Consider the following 25,130-nt stretch of genomic DNA (forward strand, 5'->3'; position numbering starts at 1 on the left):
ACTTAAATCCACCACCCTACTTTCTTCTGGACTCAGGCCCGAGCACCCCATGCCCCCAAACAGAAAACTTTCTCCTTCCTCCATCCCCCAACCCTGGGCCATGCCTGGGAGGTCTAGCTCCCAAGGGGTGTAAACGAACATGAAGGAGAGGGAGCCCACGAGGGCCCTAAAACCTCTCCCCCTGCTCCCCCACACCCCCTTTTTACCACCCTTCCTCCTCCTACTGTCCGGTCGCTCCCACGTCTTTGGCTTCTTTATAGGTGGAGGACGCAACCAGGGAACATCCTGTCTGCGTCCGACAGCCCCCTCGCTTCGTTCATATTGTCCGGCAGCCCCACCACCATCTCCTCAGCTCCTCCACCCGTGATCTCACCTCTTTACTGTCCCCCACTCCTTCACTCCATCTCCTACTGGTCCCGCCACCACTGCCTTCTCTTTCTCCTCCCTTTCTGTCTCTTTCTTCTCCACCACCTTCTTCCCTGTCTCCTTCCTTTCTGTCTCTTTCTTCTCCACCACCTTCTTCCCTATCTCCTTCCTTTCTGTCTCTTTCTCCTCCACCACCTTCTTCCCTGTCTCCTCCCTTTCTGTCTCTTTCTTCTCCACCACCTTCTTCCCTGTCTCCTTCCTTTCTGTCTCTTTCTTCTCCACCACCTTCTTCCCTATCTCCTTCCTTTCTGTCTCTTTCTCCTCCACCACCTTCTTCCCTGTCTCCTTCCTTTCTGTCTCTTTCTCCTCCACCACCTTCTTCCCTCTCTCCTTCCTTTCTGTCTCTTTCTCCTCCACCACCTTCTTCCCTGTCTCCTTCCTTTCTATCTCTTTCTTCTCCACCGCCGTCTTCCCAGTCTCCTTCCTTTCTGTCTCTTTCTTCTCCACCTCCGTCTTCCCAGTCTCCTCCCTCTCTGTTGCCTTCTCCGTCTCCTTCCTCTCCACAGCCGTCTTCTCTGGCCCCTTCACTCTCCTGTCTCCTTCCTCCTCCTGCTCTCCTTTAGCCTTCTGCCCTTCCGTTTCCACTATGCTGTTGTCTTCTTTTCCGTTTTCTCCTCCCGCTTCCGTTTTCTCCTTCTCTTCCACCCGTGTGTCCGCTCCCTCTGTTCCAGTCCTTTGTTCTTGGTCCCTCCTTCTACCCCCATCCCCGGCTCTTGCTCCCCCAGCTGCAGGCGCGTATGACCTCTGACGCGCCGGGCATTCACGCCACAGGTGCGTTAGCATACCACACCGTGACATGCCTTCGGCGCGTCACAGTCCCTCGCCTCGTGCTCCGTAGATCCACAATACCTACACTTCTTTGTGCCGCACGAGGCGAGGATATGACCATAGGCCATACAACGCCTGCAGAGCGGAGGCTGACGGGCATAATGCAACGTCCCCCGGTCAGCCCCCAGGGAGAACATCGCCGGAGGATGGAGGTATCCACCCAATCCATTTGGGTCCTCTCTTAGGAGGGCCTGGAAACCCCTCCTCCCGGTCCAAAAGCCCAGGGAATCTTTGAGGTGCCTTCCTGAGGAGACACCATCCATGTATCTCCCCAGAAAGGCCCTCACCTCCTCGTCCTTAACGTAAGGGTTGTAAATGTTCACGTTAACCACTCGGAAATTGCTCCTCGCCAAGCTAGTCACCACGTAATGGGACATCGGCTTCTCCTTTTCCACTTCTCTCACCTTTCTGAGAATCTCGTCGTGCTTTTTCTCCGTATGCAATGCCACATCATATGCACCCTCCAATGGGTTTTCTTGTAGGCAGAACACTTCCTCCACCTTCAGCCCAAGGATACCGATCAGGATAGTCCTCCCAAAAGCGTCTCTGTCCAGTGGATCCATCGCCTTATCCCTCCAGGAAAAGCGCACCGTATTCGCCAGCCCCATCCTAGGGACTGGCCTCCCTGTAGTATTTTGCGCCATCTCCGCAAGGAGCTTAGCGCCCTCTCCTCCGCTCCTGCTTTTCCTCCAAAAAGTAAAAACTGAAAAGAGCGGCAAAATACACCAACCGTGTCTCAAAAAACCAAAAAAACAAACTTTCCTCCCTCCTGCCTTCCTTCGACCTTTTGGCTCAGCGGGCTTTGGGGCACCTCGGTACCAAGCTTGATCTGAGCCAAAAGGCCGGAAGCGATAACCCACAAATTGACCCCTGCACCCGCTCGGTGCCCGGGGCCTCGGCAGACCTCATCGGTTTGGCAAAAGTTGGCTCCTCCTCACCCAACGCTTCCCTGGTGACAGGCGGGTGTGTTTTTTTAAAAGTCGCTAATGCGTCGTTAGGTCACTAGCTCTTTAATCCTAGTGCGACTATTTGTTCAATGCCCGGCAAATACACCAGTCATCGTCGGGCTTGAACTCAATTACTTGACGACTACTTTGAGTGGAAAAAATACGCCGGTCGGTCAGCGGCTTCAAGTCAAACGCCTGAGCAAAAAGTCTCGGCGTCATCTCTGTCAATTTCTCTTGAAACAAGATACCGGGCTCTGCCAGAAGCAAAGCCCTTCCAAAATACGTTGAACTCGTAAGTGTTCCTCTCCACGGAAGTCTTTAGTAAAGGCGAAAGGCTTGTGCGTAATGAAGAGAAACCAGAGTCGTATGGAAGTCAGAGGTCGGGGCCCGAGACACACACGGTGCACTCTAGGCCGGGTCCCACGGGTGGTCCCCGAACCCACTCTTCCAAGTTTTCGAGGGCTGTGGGTAAAAGTCACAGACAGACAGACAGACAGACAGACAGACAGACAGACAGACAGATAGACAGATAGACAGATAGACAGATAGACAATCCTGGTGAAGTGATTGTATTTTTGGGGGGCTCAAAAACACACACACACACACAATCCTGGTGAAGTGATTGTATTTTTTTGGGGGGCTCAAAAACACACACACACACACACACACACACACACAATCCTGGTGAAGTGATTGTATTTTTGGGGGGCTCAAAAACACACACACACACACACACACACACACACACACACACACACACACACACACACACACACACAATCCTGGTGAAGTGATTGTATTTTTGGGGGGCTCAAAACACACACACACACACACACACACACACACACACACACACACACACACACACACTCTCCTGGCCAATGTTTTTTTTTTTTTTTTTAAGTAAAATGGCGGGAAAACGGGGGACCCCCATGAAGGGCTTCGCACTTGTTTCAGTTTGGATGATTCTTCTTTTTCCATTCCTTCTCTTCTTCTGCTAGCTGTTTTACATAGCTTGGTGTATTTCTTTTTCCTTGACAATGGGAGAAAAGTGTTGCACCGTTCCCGGAGGTACTGCAATACCGGGTCGATGCGTGGAGCGGACGGAGCAAGCCCCATTTCCGACTCCCTGTTCGAAAAACCCATTTAATATGTAGTCCCCCGATGGGGGACGTATCAGATATTAAACTGATAAGAACAGATTTTTTTTTTTTTATAAAATATATTTATTACGTTCAATGCCTTTCAATACAAAACCATATATCAATCAAAAATCATAACTAGGCATTTTACTTATAACACAATCCGGAAAACCCAAAACAATAAATCAGGGAAACATCTTCCCTCCCTTTCCTACTTACAAACCAAACCCATACCCACACCAAAAAAATTCAAAGAAAAACTCACCCCATCCCGACCGACGGGGACGCCTTCTCCACTCCTGACGCTCCCCCGTCGGCCTCCATCCCCTCTCCCCTGGATACAGAAACAATGCCTGGTACCCGCACACTCTGTGTCATTTGCCCCCACTTAAATCCACCACCCTACTTTCTTCTGGACTCAGGCCCGAGCACCCCATGCCCCCAAACAGAAAACTTTCTCCTTCCTCCATCCCCCAACCCTGGGCCATGCCTGGGAGGTCTAGCTCCGCAAGGGGTGTAAACGAACATGAAGGAGAGGGAGCCCACGAGGGCCCTAAAACCTCTCCCCCTGCTCCCCCACACCCCCCCTTTTTACCACCCTTCCTCCTCCTACTGTCCGGTCGCTCCCACGTCTTTGGCTTCTTTATAGGTGGAGGACGCAACCAGGAACATCCCTGTCTGCGTCCGACAGCCCCCCTCGCTTCGTTCATATTGTCCGGCAGCCCCACCACCATCTCCCTCAGCTCCTCCACCCGTGATCTCACCTCTTTACTGTCCCCCCACTCCTTCACTCCATCTCCTACTGGTCCCGCCACCACTGCCTTCTCTTTCTCCTCCCTTTCTGTCTCTTTCTTCTCCACCACCTTCTTCCCTGTCTCCTTCCTTTCTGTCTCTTTCTTCTCCACCACCTTCTTCCCTATCTCCTTCCTTTCTGTCTCTTTCTCCTCCACCACCTTCTTCCCTGTCTCCTCCCTTTCTGTCTCTTTCTTCTCCACCACCTTCTTCCCTGTCTCCTTCCTTTCTGTCTCTTTCTTCTCCACCACCTTCTTCCCTATCTCCTTCCTTTCTGTCTCTTTCTCCTCCACCACCTTCTTCCCTGTCTCCTTCCTTTCTGTCTCTTTCTCCTCCACCACCTTCTTCCCTCTCTCCTTCCTTTCTGTCTCTTTCTCCTCCACCACCTTCTTCCCCTGTCTCCTTCCTTTCTATCTCTTTCTTCTCCACCGCCGTCTTCCCAGTCTCCTTCCTTTCTGTCTCTTTCTTCTCCACCTCCGTCTTCCCAGTCTCCTCCCTCTCTGTTGCCTTCTCCGTCTCCTTCCTCTCCACAGCCGTCTTCTCTGGCCCCTTCACTCTCCTGTCTCCTTCCTCCTCCTGCTCTCCTTTAGCCTTCTGCCCTTCCGTTTCCACTATGCTGTTGTCTTCTTTTCCGTTTTCTCCTCCCGCTTCCGTTTTCTCCTTCTCTTCCACCCGTGTGTCCGCTCCCTCTGTTCCAGTCCTTTGTTCTTGGTCCCTCCTTCTACCCCCATCCCGGCTCTTGCTCCCCCCAGCTGCAGGCGCGTATGACCTCTGACGCGCCGGGCATTCACGCCACAGGTGCGTTAGCATACCACACCCGTGACATGCCTTCGGCGCGTCACAGTCCCTCGCCTCGTGCTCCGTAGATCCACAATACCTACACTTCTTTGTGCCGCACGAGGCGAGGATATGACCATAGGCCATACAACGCCTGCAGAACGGAGGCTGACGGGCATAATGCAACGTCCCCCGGTCAGCCCCAGGGAGAACATCGCCGGAGGATGGAGGTATCCACCCAATCCATTTGGGTCCTCTCTTAGGAGGGCCTGGAAACCCCTCCTCCCGGTCCAAAAGCCCAGGGAATCTTTGAGGTGCCTTCCTGAGGAGACACCATCCATGTATCTCCCCAGAAAGGCCCTCACCTCCTCGTCCTTAACGTAAGGGTTGTAAATGTTCACGTTAACCACTCGGAAATTGCTCCTCGCCAAGCTAGTCACCACGTAATGGGACATCGGCTTCTCCTTTTCCACTTCTCTCACCTTTCTGAGAATCTCGTCGTGCTTTTTCTCCGTATGCAATGCCACATCATATGCACCCTCCAATGGGTTTTCTTGTAGGCAGAACACTTCCTCCACCTTCAGCCCAAGGATACCGATCAGGATAGTCCTCCCAAAAGCGTCTCTGTCCAGTGGATCCATCGCCTTATCCCTCCAGGAAAAGCGCACCGTATTCGCCAGCCCCATCCTAGGGACTGGCCTCCCTGTAGTATTTTTGCGCCATCTCCGCAAGGAGCTTAGCGCCCTCTCCTCCGCTCCTGCTTTTCCTCCAAAAAGTAAAAACTGAAAAGAGCGGCAAAATACACCAACCGTGTCTCAAAACCAAAAACAACAAACTTTCCTCCCTCCTGCCTTTTCGACCTTTTGGCTCAGCGGGCTTTGGGGCACCTCGGTACCAAGCTTGATCTGAGCCAAAAGGCCGAGAAGCGATAACCCACAAATTGACCCCTGCACCCGCCGGTGCCCGGGGCCTCGGCAGACCTCATCGGTTTGGCAAAGTTGGCTCCTCCTCACCCAACGCTTCCCTGGTGACAGGCGGGTGTGTTTTTTTAAAAGTCGCTAATGCGTCGTTAGGTCACTAGCTCTTTAATCCTAGTGCGACTATTTGTTCAATGCCCGGCAAATACACCAGTCATCGTCGGGCTTGAACTCAGTTACCGAGCGACTACTTTGAGTGGAAAAAATACGCCGGTCGGTCAGCCGGCTTCAAGTCAAACGCCTGAGCAAAAGTCTCGGCGTCATCTCTGTCAATTTCTCTTGAAACAAGATACCGGGCTCTGCCAGAAGCAAAGCCCTTCAAAAATACGTTGAACTCGTAAGTGTTCCTCTCCACGGAAGTCTTTAGTAAAAGGCGAAAGGCTTGTGCGTAATGAAGAGAAACCAGAGTCGTATGAAGTCAGAGGTCGGGGCCCGAGACACACACGGTGCACTCTAGGCCGGGTCCCCACGGGTGGTCCCCGAACCCACTCTTCCAAGTTTTCGAGGGCTGTGGGTAAAAAGTCACAGACAGACAGACAGACAGACAGACAGACAGACAGACAGACAGATAGACAGATAGACAGATAGACAGATAGACAATCCTGGTGAAGTGATTGTATTTTTGGGGGGGCTCAAAAACACACACACACACACAATCCTGGTGAAGTGATTGTATTTTTTTGGGGGGGCTCAAAAACACACACACACACACACACACACACACACACAATCCTGGTGAAGTGATTGTATTTTTTGGGGGGCTCAAAACACACACACACACACACACACACACACACACACACACACACACACACACACACACACACACAATCCTGGTGAAGTGATTGTATTTTTGGGGGGCTCAAAACACACACACACACACACACACACACACACACACACACACACACACACACTCTCCTGGCCAATGTTTTTTTTTTTTTTTTTTTTAAGTAAAATGGCGGGAAAACGGGGGACCCCCCATGAAGGGGCTTCGCACTTGTTTCAGTTTGGATGATTCTTCTTTTTCCATTCCTTCTCTTCTTCTGCTAGCTGTTTTACATAGCTTGGTGTATTTCTTTTTCCTTGACAATGGGAGAAAAGTGTTGCACCGTTCCCGGAGGTACTGCAATACCGGGTCGATGCGTGGGCGGACGGAGCAAGCCCCATTTCCGACTCCCTGTTCGAAAAACCCATTTAATATGTAGTCCCCGATGGGGACGTATCGAATATTAAACTGATAAGAACAGATTTTTTTTTATAAAATATATTTATTACGTTCAATGCCTTTCAATACAAAACCATATATCAATCAAAAATCATAACTAGGCATTTTACTTATAACACAATCCGGAAAACCCAAAACAATAAATCAGGGAAACATCTTCCCTCCCTTTCCTACTTACAAACCAAACCCATACCCACACCAAAAAAATTCAAAGAAAAACTCACCCCATCCCGACCGACGGGACGCCTTCTCCACTCCTGACGCTCCCCGTCGGCCTCCATCCCCTCTCCCCTGGATACAGAAACAATGCCTGGTACCCGCACACTCTGTGTCATTTGCCCCCCACTTAAATCCACCACCCTACTTTCTTCTGGACTCAGGCCCGAGCACCCCATGCCCCCAAACAGAAAACTTTCTCCTTCCTCCATCCCCCAACCCTGGGCCATGCCTGGGAGGTCTAGCTCCACGGGTGTAAACGAACATGAAGGAGAGGGGAGCCCACGAGGGGCCCTAAAACCTCTCCCCCTGCTCCCCACACCCCCCTTTTTACCACCCTTCCTCCTCCTACTGTCCGGTCGCTCCCACGTCTTTGGCTTCTTTATAGGTGGAGGACGCAACCAGGAACATCCCTGTCTGCGTCCGACAGCCCCCCCTCGCTTCGTTCATATTGTCCGGCAGCCCCACCACCATCTCCCTCAGCTCCTCCACCCGTGATCTCACCTCTTTACTGTCCCCCCACTCCTTCACTCCATCTCCTACTGGTCCCGCCACCACTGCCTTCTCTTTCTCCTCCCTTTCTGTCTCTTTCTTCTCCACCACCTTCTTCCCTGTCTCCTTCCTTTCTGTCTCTTTCTTCTCCACCACCTTCTTCCCTATCTCCTTCCTTTCTGTCTCTTTCTCCTCCACCACCTTCTTCCCTGTCTCCTCCCTTTCTGTCTCTTTCTTCTCCACCACCTTCTTCCCTGTCTCCTTCCTTTCTGTCTCTTTCTTCTCCACCACCTTCTTCCCTATCTCCTTCCTTTCTGTCTCTTTCTCCTCCACCACCTTCTTCCCTGTCTCCTTCCTTTCTGTCTCTTTCTCCTCCACCACCTTCTTCCCTCTCTCCTTCCTTTCTGTCTCTTTCTCCTCCACCACCTTCTTCCCTGTCTCCTTCCTTTCTATCTCTTTCTTCTCCACCGCCGTCTTCCCAGTCTCCTTCCTTTCTGTCTCTTTCTTCTCCACCTCCGTCTTCCCAGTCTCCTCCCTCTCTGTTGCCTTCTCCGTCTCCTTCCTCTCCACAGCCGTCTTCTCTGGCCCCTTCACTCTCCTGTCTCCTTCCTCCTCCTGCTCTCCTTTAGCCTTCTGCCCTTCCGTTTCCACTATGCTGTTGTCTTCTTTTCCGTTTTCTCCTCCGCTTCCGTTTTCTCCTTCTCTTCCACCCGTGTGTCCGCTCCCTCTGTTCCAGTCCTTTGTTCTTGGTCCCTCCTTCTACCCCCATCCCCGGCTCTTGCTCCCCCAGCTGCAGAACCGCGTATGACCTCTGACGCGCCGGGCATTCACGCCACAGGTGCGTTAGCATACCACACCCGTGACATGCCTTCGGCGCGTCACAGTCCCTCGCCTCGTGCTCCGTAGATCCACAATACCTACACTTCTTTGTGCCGCACGAGGCGAGGATATGACCATAGGCCTAAACGCCTGCAGAACGGAGGCTGACGGGCATAATGCAACGTCCCCGGTCAGCCCCCAGGGAGAACATCGCCGGAGGATGAGGTATCCACCCAATCCATTTGGGTCCTCTCTTAGGAGGGCCTGGAAACCCCTCCTCCCGGTCCAAAAGCCCAGGGAATCTTTGAGGTGCCTTCCTGAGGAGACACCATCCATGTATCTCCCCAGAAAGGCCCTCACCTCCTCGTCCTTAACGTAAGGGTTGTAAATGTTCACGTTAACCACTGGAAATTGCTCCTCGCCAAGCTAGTCACCACGTAATGGGACATCGGCTTCTCCTTTTCCACTTCTCTCACCTTTCTGAGAATCTCGTCGTGCTTTTTCTCCGTATGCAATGCCACATCATATGCACCCTCCAATGGGTTTTCTTGTAGGCAGAACACTTCCTCCACCTTCAGCCCAAGGATACCGATCAGGATAGTCCTCCCAAAAGCGTCTCTGTCCAGTGGATCCATCGCCTTATCCCTCCAGGAAAAGCGCACCGTATTCGCCAGCCCCATCCTAGGGACTGGCCTCCTGTAGTATTTTGCGCCATCTCCGCAAGGAGCTTAGCGCCCTCTCCTCCGCTCCTGCTTTTCCTCCAAAAAGTAAAAACTGAAAAGAAGCGCAAAATACACCAACCGTGTCTCAAAAAACCAAAAACAACAAACTTTCCTCCCTCCTGCCTTCCTTCGACCTTTTGGCTCAGCGGGCTTTGGGGCACCTCGGTACCAAGCTTGATCTGAGCCAAAAGGCCGAACGATAACCCACAAATTGACCCCTGCACCCGCCGTGTCCCGGGGCCTCGGCAGAACCTCATCGGTTTGGCAAAAGTTGGCTCCTCCTCACCCAACGCTTCCCTGGTGACAGGCGGGTGTGTTTTTTTAAAAGTCGCTAATGCGTCGTTAGGTCACTAGCTCTTTAATCCTAGTGCGACTATTTGTTCAATGCCCGGCAAATACACCAGTCATCGTCGGGCTTGAACTCAATTGCCCGACGACTACTTTGAGTGGAAAAAAATACGCCGGTCGGTCAGCCGGCTTCAAGTCAAACGCCTGAGCAAAAGTCTCGGCGTCATCTCTGTCAATTTCTCTTGAAACAAGATACCGGGCTCTGCCAGAAGCAAAGCCCTTCCAAAAATACGTTGAACTCGTAAGTGTTCCTCTCCACGGAAGTCTTTAGTAAAAGGCGAAAGGCTTGTGCGTAATGAAGAGAAACCAGAGTCGTATGGAAGTCAGAGGTCGGGGCCCGAGACACACACGGTGCACTCTAGGCCGGGTCCCCGTGGGTGGTCCCCGAACCCACTCTTCCAAGTTTTCGAGGGGCTGTGGGTAAAAAGTCACAGACAGACAGACAGACAGACAGACAGACAGACAGACAGACAGATAGACAGATAGACAGATAGACAGATAGACAATCCTGGTGAAGTGATTGTATTTTTGGGGGGCTCAAAAACACACACACACACACAATCCTGGTGAAGTGATTGTATTTTTTGGGGGGGCTCAAAAACACACACACACACACACACACACACACACACAATCCTGGTGAAGTGATTGTATTTTTGGGGGGGGGGCTCAAAAAAAACACACACACACACACACACACACACACACACACACACACACACACACACACACACAATCCTGGTGAAGTGATTGTATTTTTTGGGGGGGCTCAAAACACACACACACACACACACACACACACACACACACACACACACACACACACACACTCTCCTGGCCAATGTTTTTTTTTTTTTTTTTTTAGTAAAATGGCGGGAAAACGGGGACCCCCATGAAGGGGGCTTCGCACTTGTTTCAGTTTGGATGATTCTTCTTTTTCCATTCCTTCTCTTCTTCTGCTAGCTGTTTTACATAGCTTGGTGTATTTCTTTTTCCTTGACAATGGGAGAAAAGTGTTGCACCGTTCCGGAGGTACTGCAATACCGGGTCGATGCGTGGAGCCGGACGGAGCAAGCCCCATTTCCGACTCCCTGTTCGAAAAACCCATTTAATATGTAGTCCCCGATGGGGCGTATCGATATTAAACTGATAAGAACAGATTTTTTTTTTATAAAATATATTTATTACGTTCAATGCCTTTCAATACAAAACCATATATCAATCAAAAAATCATAACTAGGCATTTTACTTATAACACAATCCGGAAAACCCAAAACAATAAATCAGGGAAACATCTTCCCTCCCTTTCCTACTTACAAACCAAACCCATACCCACACCAAAAAATTCAAAGAAAAACTCACCCCATCCCGACCGGACGGGGCGCCTTCTCCACTCCTGACGGCTCCCCGTCGGCCTCCATCCCCTCTCCCCTGGATACAGAAACAATGCCTGGTACCCGCACACTCTGTGTCATTTGCCCCCACTTAAATCCACCACCCTACTTTCTTCTGGACTCAGGCCCGAGCACCCCATGCCCCCAAACAGAAAACTTTCTCCTTCCTCCATCCCCCAACCCTGGGCCATGCCTGGGAGGTCTAGCTGCAAGGGGTGTAAGCGAACATGAAGGAGAGGGAGCCCACGAGGGGCCTAAAACCTCTCCCCCTGCTCCCCCACACCCCCCTTTTTACCACCCTTCCTCCTCCTACTGTCCGGTCGGCTCCCCACGTCTTTGGCTTCTTTATAGGTGGAGGGCGCAACCAGGAACATCCCTGTCTGCGTCCGACAGCCCCCCCTCGCTTCGTTCATATTGTCCGGCAGCCCCACCACCATCTCCCTCAGCTCCTCCACCCGTGATCTCACCTCTTTACTGTCCCCCACTCCTTCACTCCATCTCCTACTGGTCCCGCCACCACTGCCTTCTCTTTCTCCTCCCTTTCTGTCTCTTTCTTCTCCACCACCTTCTTCCCTGTCTCCTTCCTTTCTGTCTCTTTCTTCTCCACCACCTTCTTCCCTATCTCCTTCCTTTCTGTCTCTTTCTCCTCCACCACCTTCTTCCCTGTCTCCTCCCTTTCTGTCTCTTTCTTCTCCACCACCTTCTTCCCTGTCTCCTTCCTTTCTGTCTCTTTCTTCTCCACCACCTTCTTCCCTATCTCCTTCCTTTCTGTCTCTTTCTCCTCCACCACCTTCTTCCCTGTCTCTCCTTCCTTTCTGTCTCTTTCTCCTCCACCACCTTCTTCCCTCTCTCCTTCCTTTCTGTCTCTTTCTCCTCCACCACCTTCTTCCCTGTCTCCTTCCTTTCTATCTCTTTCTTCTCCACCGCCGTCTTCCCAGTCTCCTTCCTTTCTGTCTCTTTCTTCTCCACCTCCGTCTTCCCAGTCTCCTCCCTCTCTGTTGCCTTCTCGTCTCCTTCCTCTCCACAGCCCGTCTTCTCTGGCCCCTTCACTCTCCTGTCTCCTTCCTCCTCCTGCTCTCCTTTAGCCTTCTGCCCTTCCGTTTCCACTATGCTGTTGTCTTCTTTTCCGTTTTCTCCTCCGCTTCCGTTTTCTCCTTCTCTTCCCACCCGTGTGTCCGCTCCCTCTGTTCCAGTCCTTTGTTCTTGGTCCCTCCTTCTACCCCCATCCCGGCTCTTGCTCCCCCAGCTGCAGGCAGCGTATGACCTCTGGCGCGCCGGGCATTCACGCCACAGGTGCGTTAGCATACCACACCCGTGACATGCCTTCGCGCGTCACAGTCCTCGCCTCGTGCTCCGTAGATCCACAATACCTACACTTCTTTGTGCCGCACGAGCGAGATATGACCATAGGCCATACAACGCCTGCGAACGGAGGCTGACGGGCATAATGCAACGTCCCCGGTCAGCCCCAGGAGAACATCGCCGGAGGATGGAGGTATCCACCCAATCCATTTGGGTCCTCTCTTAGGAGGGCCTAAAAACCCCTCCTCCCGGTCCAAAAGCCCAGGGAATCTTTGAGGTGCCTTCCTGAGGAGACACCATCCATGTATCTCCCCAGAAAGGCCCTCACCTCCTCGTCCTTAACGTAAGGGTTGTAAATGTTCACGTTAACCACTCGGAAATTGCTCCTCCGCCAAGCTAGTCACCACGTAATGGGACATCGGCTTCTCCTTTTCCACTTCTCTCACCTTTCTGAGAATCTCGTCGTGCTTTTTCTCCGTATGCAATGCCACATCATATGCACCCTCCAATGGGTTTTCTTGTAGGCAGAACACTTCCTCCACCTTCAGCCCAGGATACCCGATCAGGATAGTCCTCCCAAAGCGTCTCTGTCCAGTGGATCCATCGCCTTATCCCTCAGGAAAAGCGCACCGTGTTCGCCAGCCCCATCCTAGGGACTGGCCTCCCTGTGGTATTTTGCGCCATCTCCGCGCGGAGCTTGGCGCCCTCTCCTCCGCTCCTGCTTTTCCTCCAAAAAAGTAAAAACTGAAAAGAGCGGCAAAATACACCAACCGTGTCTCAAAAAACCAAAAACAACAAACTTTCCTCCCTCCTGCCTTCCTTCGACCTTTTTGGCTCAGCGGGCTTTGGGGCACCTCGGTACCAAGCAGTCTGAGCCAAAAGGCCGAGCGATAACCCACAAATTGACCCCCTGCACCCGCCGGTGCCCGGGGCCTCGGCAGACCTCATCGGTTTGGCAAAGTTGGCTCCTCCTCACCCAGCGCTTCCTGGTGACAGGCGGGTGTGTTTTTTTTTAAAAGTCGCTAATGCGTCGTTGGGTCACTAGCTCTTTAATCCTAGTGCGACTATTTGTTCAATGCCCGGCAAATACACCAGTCATCGTCGGGCTTGAACTCAATTGCCGGCGACTACTTTGAGTGGAAAAAATACGCCGGTCGGTCAGCCGGCTTCAAGTCAAACGCCTGAGCAAAAGTCTCGGCGTCATCTCTGTCAATTTCTCTTGAAACAAGATAGCGGGCTCTGCCAGAAAGCAAAGCCCTTCCAAAAATACGTTGAACTCGTAAGTGTTCCTCTCCACGGAAGTCTTTAGTAAAGGCGAAAGGCTTGTGCGTGAGAGAAACCAGAGTCGTATGGAAGTCAGAGTCGGGGCCCGAGACACACACGGTGCACTCTAGGCCGGGTCCCCGGGTGGTCCCCGAACCCACTCTTCCAAGTTTTCGAGGGCTGTGGGTAAAAAGTCACAGACAGACAGACAGACAGACAGACAGACAGACAGACAGACAGATAGACAGATAGACAGATAGACAGATAGACAATCCTGGTGAAGTGTTGTATTTTTGGGGGGCTCAAAAACACACACACACACACAATCCTGGTGAAGTGATTGTATTTTTGGGGGGGCTCAAAAACACACACACACACACACACACACACACACACAATCCTGGTGAAGTGATTGTATTTTTGGGGGGGCTCAAAAACACACACACACACACACACACACACACACACACACACACACACACACACACACACACACACAATCCTGGTGAAGTGATTGTATTTTTGAGGGGCTCAAAACACACACACACACACACACACACACACACACACACACACACACACACACACACACTCTCCTGGCCAATGTTTTTTTTTTTTTTTTTTTTAAGTAAAATGGCGGGAAACGGGGACCCCCATGAAGGGGGCTTCGCACTTGTTTCAGTTTGGATGATTCTTCTTTTTCCATTCCTTCTCTTCTTCTGCTAGCTGTTTTACATAGCTTGGTGTATTTCTTTTTCCTTGACAATGGGAGAAAAGTGTTGCACGTTCCGGAGGTACTGCAATACCGGGTCGGCGTGGGCGGACGGAGCAAGCCCCATTTCCGACTCCCTGTTCGAAAAACCCATTTAATATGTAGTCCCCGATGGGGCGTATCGGATATTAAACTGATAAGAACAGATTTTTTTTTTATAAAATATATTTATTACGTTCAATGCCTTTCAATACAAAACCATATATCAATCAAAAATCATAACTAGGCATTTTACTTATAACACAATCCGGAAAACCCAAAACAATAAATCAGGAAACATCTTCCCTCCCTTTCCTACTTACAAACCAAACCCATACCCACACCAAAAAATTCAAAGAAAAACTCACCCCATCCCGACGACGGGGCGCCTTCTCCACTCCTGGCGGCTCCCCGTCGGCCTCCATCCCCTCTCCCCTGGATACAAAAACAATGCCTGGTACCCGCACACTCTGTGTCATTTGCCCCCATTAAATCCACCACCTACTTTCTTCTGGACTCAGGCCCGAGCACCCCATGCCCCCAAACAGAAAACTTTCTCCTTCCTCCATCCCCCAACCCTGGGCCATGCCTGGGAGGTCTAGCTCCGCATAGGGGGTGTAAACGAACATGAAGGAGAGGGAGCCCACGAGGGCCCTAAAACCTCTCCCCCTGCTCCCCCACACCCCCTTTTTACCACCTTCCTCCTCCTACTGTCCGGTCGCTCCCACGTCTTTGGCTTCTTTATAGGTGGAGGGACGCAACCAGGGAACATCCCTGTCTCGTCCGACAGCCCCCCCTCGCTTCGTTCATATTGTCCGGCAGCCCCACCACCATCTCCCTCAGCTCCTCCACCCGTGATCTCACCTCTTTACTGTCCCCCACTCCTTCCTCCATCTCCTACTGGTCCCGCCACCACTGCCTTCTCTTTCTCCTCCCTTTCTGTCTCTTTCTTCTCCACCACCTTCTTCCCTGTCTCCTTCCTTTCTGTCTCTTTCTTCTCCACCACCTTCTTCCCTATCTCCTTCCTTTCTGTCTCTTTCTCCTCCACCACCTTCTTCCCCTGTCTCCTCCCTTTCTGTCTCTTTCTTCTCCACCACCTTCTTCCCTGTCTCCTTCCTTTCTGTCTCTTTCTTCTCCACCACCTTCTTCCCTATCTCCTTCCTTTCTGTCTCTTTCTCCTCCACCACCTTCTTCCCTGTCTCCTTCCTTTCTGTCTCTTTCTCCTCCACCACCTTCTTCCCTCTCTCCTTCCTTTCTGTCTCTTTCTCCTCCACCACCTTCTTCCCTGTCTCCTTCCTTTCTATCTCTTTCTTCTCCACCGCCGTCTTCCCAGTCTCCTTCCTTTCTGTCTCTTTCTTCTCCACCTCCGTCTTCCCAGTCTCCTCCCCTCTCTGTTGCCTTCTCCGTCTCCTTCCTCTCCACAGCCGTCTTCTCTGGCCCCTTCACTCTCCTGTCTCCTTCCTCCTCCTGCTCTCCTTTAGCCTTCTGCCCTTCCGTTTCCACTATGCTGTTGTCTTCTTTTCGTTTTCTCCTCCGCTTCCGTTTTCTCCTTCTCTTCCACCCGTGTGTCCGCTCCCTCTGTTCCAGTCCTTTGTTCTTGGTCCCTCCTTCTACCCCCATCCCGGCTCTTGCTCCCCCAGCTGCAGACGCGTATGACCTCTGGCGCGCGGGCATTCACGCCACAGGTGCGTTGCATACCACACCGTGACATGCCTTCGGCGCGTCACAGTCCCTCGCCTCGTGCTCCGTAGATCCACAATACCTACACTTCTTTGTGCCGCACGAGGCGAGGATATGACCATAGGCCATACAACGCCTGCAGAACGGAGGCTGACGGGCATAAGCAACGTCCCCGGTCAGCCCCAGGAGAACATCGCCGGAGGATGGAGGTATCCACCCAATCCATTTGGGTCCTCTCTTAGGAGGGCCTGGAAACCCCTCCTCCCGGTCCAAAAGCCCAGGGAATCTTTGAGGTGCCTTCCTGAGGAGACACCATCCATGTATCTCCCCAGAAAGGCCCTCACCTCCTCGTCCTTAACGTAGGGTTGTAAATGTTCCACGTTAACCACTCGGAAATTGCTCCTCGCCAAGCTAGTCACCACGTAATGGGACATCGGCTTCTCCTTTTCCACTTCTCTCACCTTTCTGAGAATCTCGTCGTGCTTTTTCTCCGTATGCAATGCCACATCATATGCACCCTCCAATGGGTTTTCTTGTAGGCAGAACACTTCCTCCACCTTCAGCCCAAGGATACCGATCAGGATAGTCCTCCCAAAAGCGTCTCTGTCCAGTGGATCCATCGCCTTATCCCTCCAGGAAAAGCGCACCGTATTCGCCAGCCCCATCCTAGGGACTGGCCTCCCTGTAGTATTTTGCGCCATCTCCGCAAGGAGCTCAGCGCCCTCTCTCCGCTCCTGCTTTTCCTCCAAAAAAGTAAAAACTGAAAAGAGCGGCAAAATACACCAACCGTGTCTCAAAAAACCAAAAACAACAAACTTTCCTCCCTCCTGCCTTCCTTCGACCTTTTGGCTCAGCGGGCTTTGGGGCACCTCGGTACCAAGCTTGATCTGAGCCAAAAGGCCGAAGATAACCCACAAATTGACCCCTGCACCTCGCCGGTGCCCGGGGCCTCGGCAGAACCTCATCGGTTTGGCAAAAGTTGGCTCCTCCTCACCCAACGCTTCCCCTGGTGACAGGCGGGTGTGTTTTTTTAAAAGTCGCTAATGCGTCGTTAGGTCACTAGCTCTTTAATCCTAGTGCGACTATTTGTTCAATGCCCGGCAAATACACCAGTCATCGTCGGGCTTGAACTCAATTGCCGACGACTACTTTGAGTGGAAAAAATACGCCGGTCGGTCAGCCGGCTTCAAGTCAAACAGCCTGAGCAAAAGTCTCGGCGTCATCTCTGTCAATTTCTCTTGAAACAAGATAGCGGGTCTGCCAGAAAGCAAAGCCCTTCCAAAAATACGTTGAACTCGTAAGTGTTCCTCTCCACGGAAGTCTTTAGTAAAAGCGAAAGGCTTGTGCGTAATGAAGAGAAACCAAGTCGTATGGGTCAGAGGTCGGGGCCCGAGACACACGGTGCACTCTGGGCCGGGTCCCGCGGGTGGTCCCGAACCCACTCTTCCAAGTTTTCGGGGCTGTGGGTAAAAAGTCACAGACAGACAGACAGACAGACAGACAACAGACAGACAGACAGATAGACAATAGACAGATAGACAGATAGACAATCCTGGTGAAGTGATTGTATTTTTTGGGGGGCTCAAAAACACACACACACACACAATCCTGGTGAAGTGATTGTATTTTTGGGGGGCTCAAAAACACACACACACACACACACACACACACACACAATCCTGGTGAAGTGATTGTATTTTTTGGGGGGGGGCTCAAAACACACACACACACACACACACACACACACACACACACACACACACACACACACACACACACAATCCTGGTGAAGTGATTGTATTTGGGGGCTCAAACCCACACACACACACACACACACACACACACACACACACACACACACACACACTCTCCTGGCCAATGTTTTTTTTTTTTTTTTTTTTTTTTTTAAGTAAAAGGGGGGGAAAGCAGGGGACCCCCATGAAGGGGGCTTAGCACTTGTTTCAGTTTGGATGATTCTTCTTTTTCCATTCCTTCTCTTCTTCTGCTAGCTGTTTTACATAGCTTGGTGTATTTCTTTTTCCACAATAGGAGAAAAGTGTTGCACCGTTCCGGAGGTACTGCAATACCGGGTCGTGCGTGGCGACCGAGCAAGCCCCATTTCGACTCCCTGTTCGAAAACCCATTTAATATGTAGTCCCCGATGGGGGCGTATCAATATTAAACTGATAAGAACAGATTTTTTTTTTATAAAATATATTTATTACGTTCAATGCCTTTCAATACAAAACCATATATCAATCAAAAATCGTAACTAGGCATTTTACTTATAACACAATCCGGAAAACCCAAAACAATAAATCAGGAAACATCTTCCCTCCCTTTCCTGCCTAAAACCAAACCCATACCCACACCAAAAAATTCAAAGAAAAACTCACCCCATCCCGACCGGCCGGGGCGCCTTCTCCACTCCTGGCGGCTCCCCGTCGGCTCTCCATCCCCTCTCCCCTGGATCAGAACAATGCCTGGTACCCGCTACACTCTGTGTCATTTTGCCCCCCCTTAATCCACCACCCTACTTTCTTCTGGACTCAGGCCCGGGCACCCCATGCCCCCAAACAGAAAACTTTCTCCTTCCTCCATCCCCCAACCCTGGGCCATGCCTGGGAGGTCTAGCTCCGCAAGGGGTGTAAGCGAACTGGAGGGGAGCCACGAGGGCCCTAAAACCCCCCCCTCCCCCCCACCCCCTTTTTACCACCCTTCTCCTCCTACTGTCCGGGTCCCACGTCTTTGGCTTCTTTATAGGTGGAGGGCGCAGCGGGAACATCCTGTCTCGTCCGACAGCCCCCTGCCGTTCATATTGTCCGGCAGCCCCACCACCATCTCCCTCAGCTCCTCCACCCGTGATCTCACCTCTTTACTGTCCCCCACTCCTTCACTCCATCTCCTACTGGTCCCGCCACCACTGCCTTCTCTTTCTCCTCCCTTTCTGTCTCTTTCTTCTCCACCACCTTCTTCCCTGTCTCTCCTTCCTTTCTGTCTCTTTCTTCTCCACCACCTTCTTCCCTATCTCCTTCCTTTCTGTCTCTTTCTCCTCCACCACCTTCTTCCCTGTCTCCTCCTTTCTGTCTCTTTCTTCTCCACCACCTTCTTCCCTGTCTCCTTCCTTTCTGTTCTCTTTCTTCTCCACCACCTTCTTCCCTATCTCCTTCCTTTCTGTCTCTTTCTCCTCCACCACCTTCTTCCCTGTCTCCTTCCTTTCTGTCTCTTTCTCCTCCACCACCTTCTTCCCTCTCTCCTTCCTTTCTGTCTCTTTCTCCTCCACCACCTTCTTCCCTGTCTCCTTCCTTTCTATCTCTTTCTTCTCCACCGCCGTCTTCCCAGTCTCCTTCCTTTCTGTCTCTTTCTTCTCCACCTCCGTCTTCCCAGTCTCCTCCCCTCTCTGTTGCCTTCTCCGTCTCCTTCCTCTCCGCAGCCGTCTTCTCTGGCCCCCTTCACTCTCCTGTCTCCTTCCTCCTCCTGCTCTCCTTTAGCCTTCTGCCCTTCCGTTTCCACTATGCTGTTGTCTTCTTTTCCGTTTTCTCCTCCGCTTCCGTTTTCTCCTTCTCTTCCACCCGTGTGTCGCTCCCTCTGTTCCAGTCCTTTGTTCTTGGTCCCTCCTTCACCCCCATTCCCCGGCTCTTGCTCCCCCAGCTGCAGGTCGCGTATGACCTCTGGCGCGCCGGGCATTCCGCCACAGGTGCGTTAGCATACCACACCCGTGACATGCCTTCGGCGGCGTCACAGTCCCTCGCCTCGTGCTCCGTAGATCCACAATACCTACACTTCTTTGTGCCGCGCGGGCGAGGATATGACCATAGGCCATACACGCACCTGCAAGCGAAGGCTGGCGGGCATAATGCAGCGTCCCCGGTCCGCCCCCAGGAGAACATCGCGGAGGATGGAGGTATCCACCCAATCATTTGGGTCCTCTCTTAGGAGCCTGGAAGCCCCTCCTCCCGGTCCAAAAGCCCGGGGGAATCTTTGGGGTGCCTTCCTGAGGAGACACCATCCATGTATCTCCCCAGAAAGGCCCTCACCTCCTCGTCCTTAGCGTAAGGGTTGTAAATGTTCACGTTAACCACTCGGAAATTGCTCCTCGCCAAGCTAGTCACCACGTATGGGACATCGACTTCTCCTTTTCCACTTCTCTCACCTTTCTGAGAATCTCGTGCGTGCTTTTTCTCCGTATGCAATGCCACATCATATGCACCCTCAATGGGTTTCTTGTAGGCAGAACACTTCCTCCACCTTCAGCCCAAGGATACCGATCAGGATAGTCCTCCCAAAGCGTCTCTGTCCAGTGGATCATCGCCTTTCCCTCCAGGAAAAGCGCACCGTGTTCGCCAGCCCCATCCTAGGGACTGGCCTCCCTGTAGTATTTTGCGCCATCTCCGCAAGGAGCTGTGGAGCCCTCTCCTCCGCTCCTGCTTTTCCTCCAAAAAGTAAACTGAAAAGAGCGGCCAAAATACACCAACCGTGTCTCAAAAAACCAAAAACAACAAACTTTCCTCCTCCTGCCTTCCTTCGACCTTTTTGGCTCAGCGGGCTTTGGGGCACCTCGGTACCAAGCTTGATCCGAGCCAAAAGCCACATAACCCACAAATTGACCCCTGCCCCGCCCCGGTCCCGGGGCCTCGGCGGCCTCATCGGTTTGGCAAAATTGGCTCTCCTCCCTAGCGCTTCCCTGGTGACAGGCGGGTGTGTTTTTTAAAAGTCGCTAATGCGCGTTGGGTCACTAGCTCTTTAATCCTCGTGCGACTATTTGTTCAATGCCCGGCAAATACACCAGTCATCGTCGGGCTTGAACTCAATGCAACGACTACTTTGAGTGGAAAAAATGCGCCGGTCGGTCAGCCCGGCTTCAAGTCAAACGCCTGAGCAAAAGTCTCGGCGTCATCTCTGTCAATTTCTCTTGAAACAAGATGCCGGGCTCTGCCAGAAAGCAAAGCCCTTCCAAAAATACGTTGAACTTCGTAGGTGTTCCTCTCCGCGGAAGTCTTTAGTAAAGGCGAAAGGCTTTGCGTAGTGAAGAGACCAGAGTCGTATGGAAGTCAGAGGTCGGGGCCGAGACACACCACGGTGCACTCTAGGCCGGGTCCCTGCGGGTGGTCCCCGAACCCACTCTTCCAAGTTTTCGAGGGCTGTGGGTAAAAAGTCACAGACAGACAGACAGACAACAGACAGACAGACAGACAGACAGATAGACAGATAGACAGATAGACAGATAGACAATCCTGGTGAAGTGATTGTATTTTTGGGGGGCTCAAACAAACACACAATCCTGGTGTAAGTGATTGTATTTTTGGGGGGCTCAAAAACACACACACACACACACACACACACACACAATCCTGGTGAAGTGATTGTATTTTTTTGGGGGAAAACACACACACACACACACACACACACACACACACACACACACACACACACACACACACACACAATCCTGGTGAAGTGATTGTATTTTTGGGGGGCTCAAAACACACACACACACACACACACACACACACACACACACACACACACACACACACTCTCCTGGCCAAGTTTTTTTTTTTTTTTTTTTAAGTAAAATGGCGGGAAAACAGGGGACCCCCATGAAGGGGGCTTCGCACTTGTTTCAGTTTGGATGATTCTTCTTTTTCCATTCCTTCTCTTCTTCTGCTAGCTGTTTTACATAGCTTGGTGTATTTCTTTTTCCTTGACAATGGGAGAAAAGTGTTGCACCGTTCCCGGAGGTACTGCAATGCCGGGTCGGTGCGTGCGGGCGGAGCAAGCCCCATTTCCGACTCCCTGTTAGAAAAACCCATTTAATATGCCCGGGCGTTTCATATTAAACTGGTAGAACAAATTTTTTTTTTATAAAATATATTTATTACGTTCAATGCCTTTCAATACAAAACCATATATCAATCAAAAATCTTAACTAGGCATTTTGCTTATAACACAATCCGGAAAACCCAAAACAATAAATCAGGAAACATCTTCCCTCCCTTTCCTACCTACAAACCAAACCCATACCCACACAAAAAATTCAAAGAAAAACTCACCCCATCCCGACCGCGGGACGACCTTCTCCACTCCTAGCGGCTTCCCCGTCGGCCTCCATCCCCTCTCCCCTGGATACAGAAACAATGCCCGGCTGCCCTGCACACTCTGTGTCATTTGCCCCCGCTTAAATCCACCACCCTACTTTCTTCTGGACTCTAGGCCCGAGCACCCCATTTGTGCCCCCCCAAGCAGAAAACTTTCTCCTTCCTCCATCCCCCAACCCTAGGCCATTGCCTGGGGGTCTAGCTCCTTTAAGGGGTGTATGCGAGCTTGTAGGAGAGGGAGCCCCGAGGGCCCTAAAGCCTCTCCCCCCTGCTCCCCCACACCCCCTTTTTACCACCCTTCCTCCTCCCACTGTCCCGGTCGCTCCACGTCTTTGGCTTCTTTATAGGTGGAGGGCGCAGCCAGGAACATCCTGTCTGCGTCCGACACCCCAGCTAAACCGTTCATTGTCCGGCGGCCCCACAACCATCTCCCTCAGCTCCTCCACCCGTGATCTCACCTGCTTTACTGTCCCCCCACTCCTTCCTCCATCTCCTACTTTGGTCTCCGCTTCACCACTGCCTTCTCTTTCTCCTCCCTTTCTGTCTCTTTCTTCTCCACCACCTTCTTGCCTGTCTCCTTCCTTTCTGTCTCTTATCTTCTCCACCACCTTCTTCCCTATCTCCTTCCTTTCTGTCTCTTCCTCCTCCACCGCCTTCTTCCCCTGTCTCCTCCTCTTTCTGTCTCTTTCTTCTCCACCACCTTCTTCCCTGTCTCCTTCCTTTCCTGTCTCTTCTTCTCCACCACCTTCTTCCCTCTCTCCTTCCTTTCTGTCTCTTTCTCCCTCCACCACCTTCTTCCCTGTCTCCTTCCTTTCTGTCTCTTTCTCCTCCACCACCTTCTTCCCTCTCTCTCCTTCCTTTTCTGTCTCTTTCTCCTCCACCACCTTCTTCCCTGTCTCTCCTTCCCTTTCTATCTCTTTCTTCTCCCGCCCTTCGTCTTCCCAGTCTTCCTTCCTTTCTGTCTCTTTCTTCTCCACCTCCAGTGCTTCCCAGTCTCCTCCCTCTCTGTTGCCTTCTCCGTCTCCTTCCTCTCCACAGCTTGCGTCTTCTCTGTGCCCCTTCACTCTCCTGTCTCCTTCCTCCTCCTGCTCTCCTTTAGCCTTCTGCCCTTCGTTTCAACTATGCTGTTGTCTTCTTTTCCGTTTTCTCCTCCCGGCTTCCGTTTTCTCCTTCTCTTCCCACCCGTCGTGTCCGCTCCCTCTGTTCCAGTCCTTTGTTCTTGGTCCCTCCTTCTACCCCCCCATCCCGGCTCTTGCTCCCCCCAGCTGCAGGCCGCGTGTGACCTCTGACGCGCCGGGCATCCCACGCCACAGTGCGTTAGCATACCACACCCGTGACCATGCTGCGCGCGTCAGTCCCGCCGCGTGCTCCGTGGATCCACAATACCTACACTTCTTTGTGCCGCACTTTTGAGATTGACTCATAGGCCATACAAGCAGCCTGCAACACCAACGGGCGCTCCCCGGTGTCCCGGCCCCCAGGGAGAACATCGCCGGAGGATGGGTATCCACCCAATCCAGCTGGGTCCTCTCTTAGGAGGGCCTTGAAACCCCTCCTCCCGGTCTAAAAGCCGCAGAATCTTTGAGGTGCCTTCCTGAGGAGACGCACCATCCATGTATCTCCCCAGAAAGGCCCTCACCTCCTGCGAATCCTTAGCGTAAGGGTTGTAAATGTTCACGTTAACCACTCGGAAAGTGCTCCCTCGCCAAGCTAGTCACCACGTAATGGGACATCGGCTTCTCCTTTTCCACTTCTCTCACCTTTCTGAGAATCTCAGTCAGTGCTTTTTCTCCGTTTGTAATGCCACATCATATGCTTGCCCTCCATTGGGTTTTCTTGTAGGCAGAACACTTCCTCCACCTTCAGCCCAAGGATACCGATCAGGATAGTCCTCCCAAAAGCGTCTCTGTTCAGTGGATCCCATCGCCTTATCCCTCCAGGAAAAGCGCACCGTGTTCGCCAGCCCCATCCACCAAGGCTGGCCTCCTGTAGTATTTTGCGCCATCTCCATAAGGGGCATAGCAGCCTCTCTCAGCTTCTGCTTTTCCTCCAAAAAAGTAAAAACTGAAAAGAAGCGGCAAAATACACCAACCGTGTCTCAAAAAACCACAAAACAACAAACTTTCCTTCCTCCTGCCTTCCTTCGACCTTTTTGGCTCAAGCGGGCTTTAGGGCACCTCGGTACCAAGCTTGATCTGAGCCAAAAGGCCTGGCAGATAACCCACAAATTGAACCCTGCACCCGCCCGGAGTGCCCGGGGCCTCGGCAGACCTCATCGGTTTGGCAAAGTTGGCTCCTCCTCACCCACCCTGGTGACAGGCGGGTGTTTTTTTTAAAAGTCGCTAATGCGTCGTTAGGTCACTAGCTCTTTAATCCTGGTGCGACTATTTGTTCAATGCCCGGCAAATACACCAGTCATCGTCGGGCTTGAACTCAGCCAGTGCCAACTGACTACTTTGGGTGGGAAAATCGCGGTCGGTCAGCCGGCTTCAAGTCAACGCGCCTGAGCGGGTCGGCTCATCTCTGTCAATTTCTCTTGAAACAAGATGGGCTCTGCCAAAACCAAAACCCTTCAAAAATGCGTTGAACTCGTAAGTGTTCCTCTCCACGGAGGTCTTTAGTAAAGGCGAAAACTGTGCGTGAAGAGAGGCAGAGTCGTATGGAAGTCAGAGGTGGGAGCGAGACACACACGGTGTGGGCCGGGTCCTTGGTGGTCCCAGATACTCTTCCAAGTTTTCGAGGGCTGTGGGTGAAGAGTCCTGAACAGACAGACAGACAGACAGACAGACAACAGATAGACAATCCTGGTGAAGTAGTTGCATTTTTTTGGGGAGGGAGCTCAAGCACACACACACACACACAATCCTGGTAGTGATTGTATTTTTGAGGCTCAAAACACACACACACACACACACACACACACACACA

The 25,130-nt window shown here is 51.9% G+C and overlaps 6 non-coding genes and 7 pseudogenes across 6 annotated transcripts; all 13 read right to left on the reverse strand.

Annotated features, from left to right (window-relative positions):
- Positions 1 to 2,451: 2,451 nt before the first annotated feature.
- On the reverse strand, positions 2,452 to 2,566 carry LOC123736293 (U5 spliceosomal RNA). Its single transcript, XR_006766040.1, has one exon. It is a non-coding gene; the product is annotated as a U5 spliceosomal RNA (small nuclear RNA).
- A 684-nt stretch (positions 2,567 to 3,250) lies between these two features.
- Positions 3,251 to 3,427, reverse strand: LOC123736292 (uncharacterized; annotated as a pseudogene).
- A 2,757-nt stretch (positions 3,428 to 6,184) lies between these two features.
- On the reverse strand, positions 6,185 to 6,300 carry LOC123736282 (U5 spliceosomal RNA). Its single transcript, XR_006766030.1, has one exon. It is a non-coding gene; the product is annotated as a U5 spliceosomal RNA (small nuclear RNA).
- Positions 6,301 to 6,990: 690 nt separating this feature from the next.
- LOC123736275 (uncharacterized) lies at positions 6,991 to 7,160 on the reverse strand (annotated as a pseudogene).
- A 2,752-nt stretch (positions 7,161 to 9,912) lies between these two features.
- On the reverse strand, positions 9,913 to 10,029 carry LOC123736291 (U5 spliceosomal RNA). Its single transcript, XR_006766039.1, has one exon. It is a non-coding gene; the product is annotated as a U5 spliceosomal RNA (small nuclear RNA).
- Positions 10,030 to 10,725: 696 nt separating this feature from the next.
- Positions 10,726 to 10,895, reverse strand: LOC123736276 (uncharacterized; annotated as a pseudogene).
- A 2,751-nt stretch (positions 10,896 to 13,646) lies between these two features.
- On the reverse strand, positions 13,647 to 13,758 carry LOC123736295 (U5 spliceosomal RNA). The gene has a single exon (XR_006766042.1). It is a non-coding gene; the product is annotated as a U5 spliceosomal RNA (small nuclear RNA).
- Positions 13,759 to 14,446: 688 nt separating this feature from the next.
- LOC123736278 (uncharacterized) lies at positions 14,447 to 14,613 on the reverse strand (annotated as a pseudogene).
- A 2,745-nt stretch (positions 14,614 to 17,358) lies between these two features.
- On the reverse strand, positions 17,359 to 17,473 carry LOC123736294 (U5 spliceosomal RNA). The gene has a single exon (XR_006766041.1). It is a non-coding gene; the product is annotated as a U5 spliceosomal RNA (small nuclear RNA).
- Positions 17,474 to 18,158: 685 nt separating this feature from the next.
- On the reverse strand, positions 18,159 to 18,322 carry LOC123736279 (uncharacterized; annotated as a pseudogene).
- Positions 18,323 to 21,033: 2,711 nt separating this feature from the next.
- On the reverse strand, positions 21,034 to 21,146 carry LOC123736296 (U5 spliceosomal RNA). The gene has a single exon (XR_006766043.1). It is a non-coding gene; the product is annotated as a U5 spliceosomal RNA (small nuclear RNA).
- Positions 21,147 to 21,823: 677 nt separating this feature from the next.
- On the reverse strand, positions 21,824 to 21,979 carry LOC123736280 (uncharacterized; annotated as a pseudogene).
- A 2,772-nt stretch (positions 21,980 to 24,751) lies between these two features.
- LOC123736297 (uncharacterized) lies at positions 24,752 to 24,860 on the reverse strand (annotated as a pseudogene).
- Positions 24,861 to 25,130: the final 270 nt, after the last annotated feature.

Source organism: Salmo salar, unplaced genomic scaffold (assembly GCF_905237065.1).
Source record: "Salmo salar unplaced genomic scaffold, Ssal_v3.1, whole genome shotgun sequence".
Taxonomy (NCBI): domain Eukaryota; kingdom Metazoa; phylum Chordata; class Actinopteri; order Salmoniformes; family Salmonidae; genus Salmo; species Salmo salar.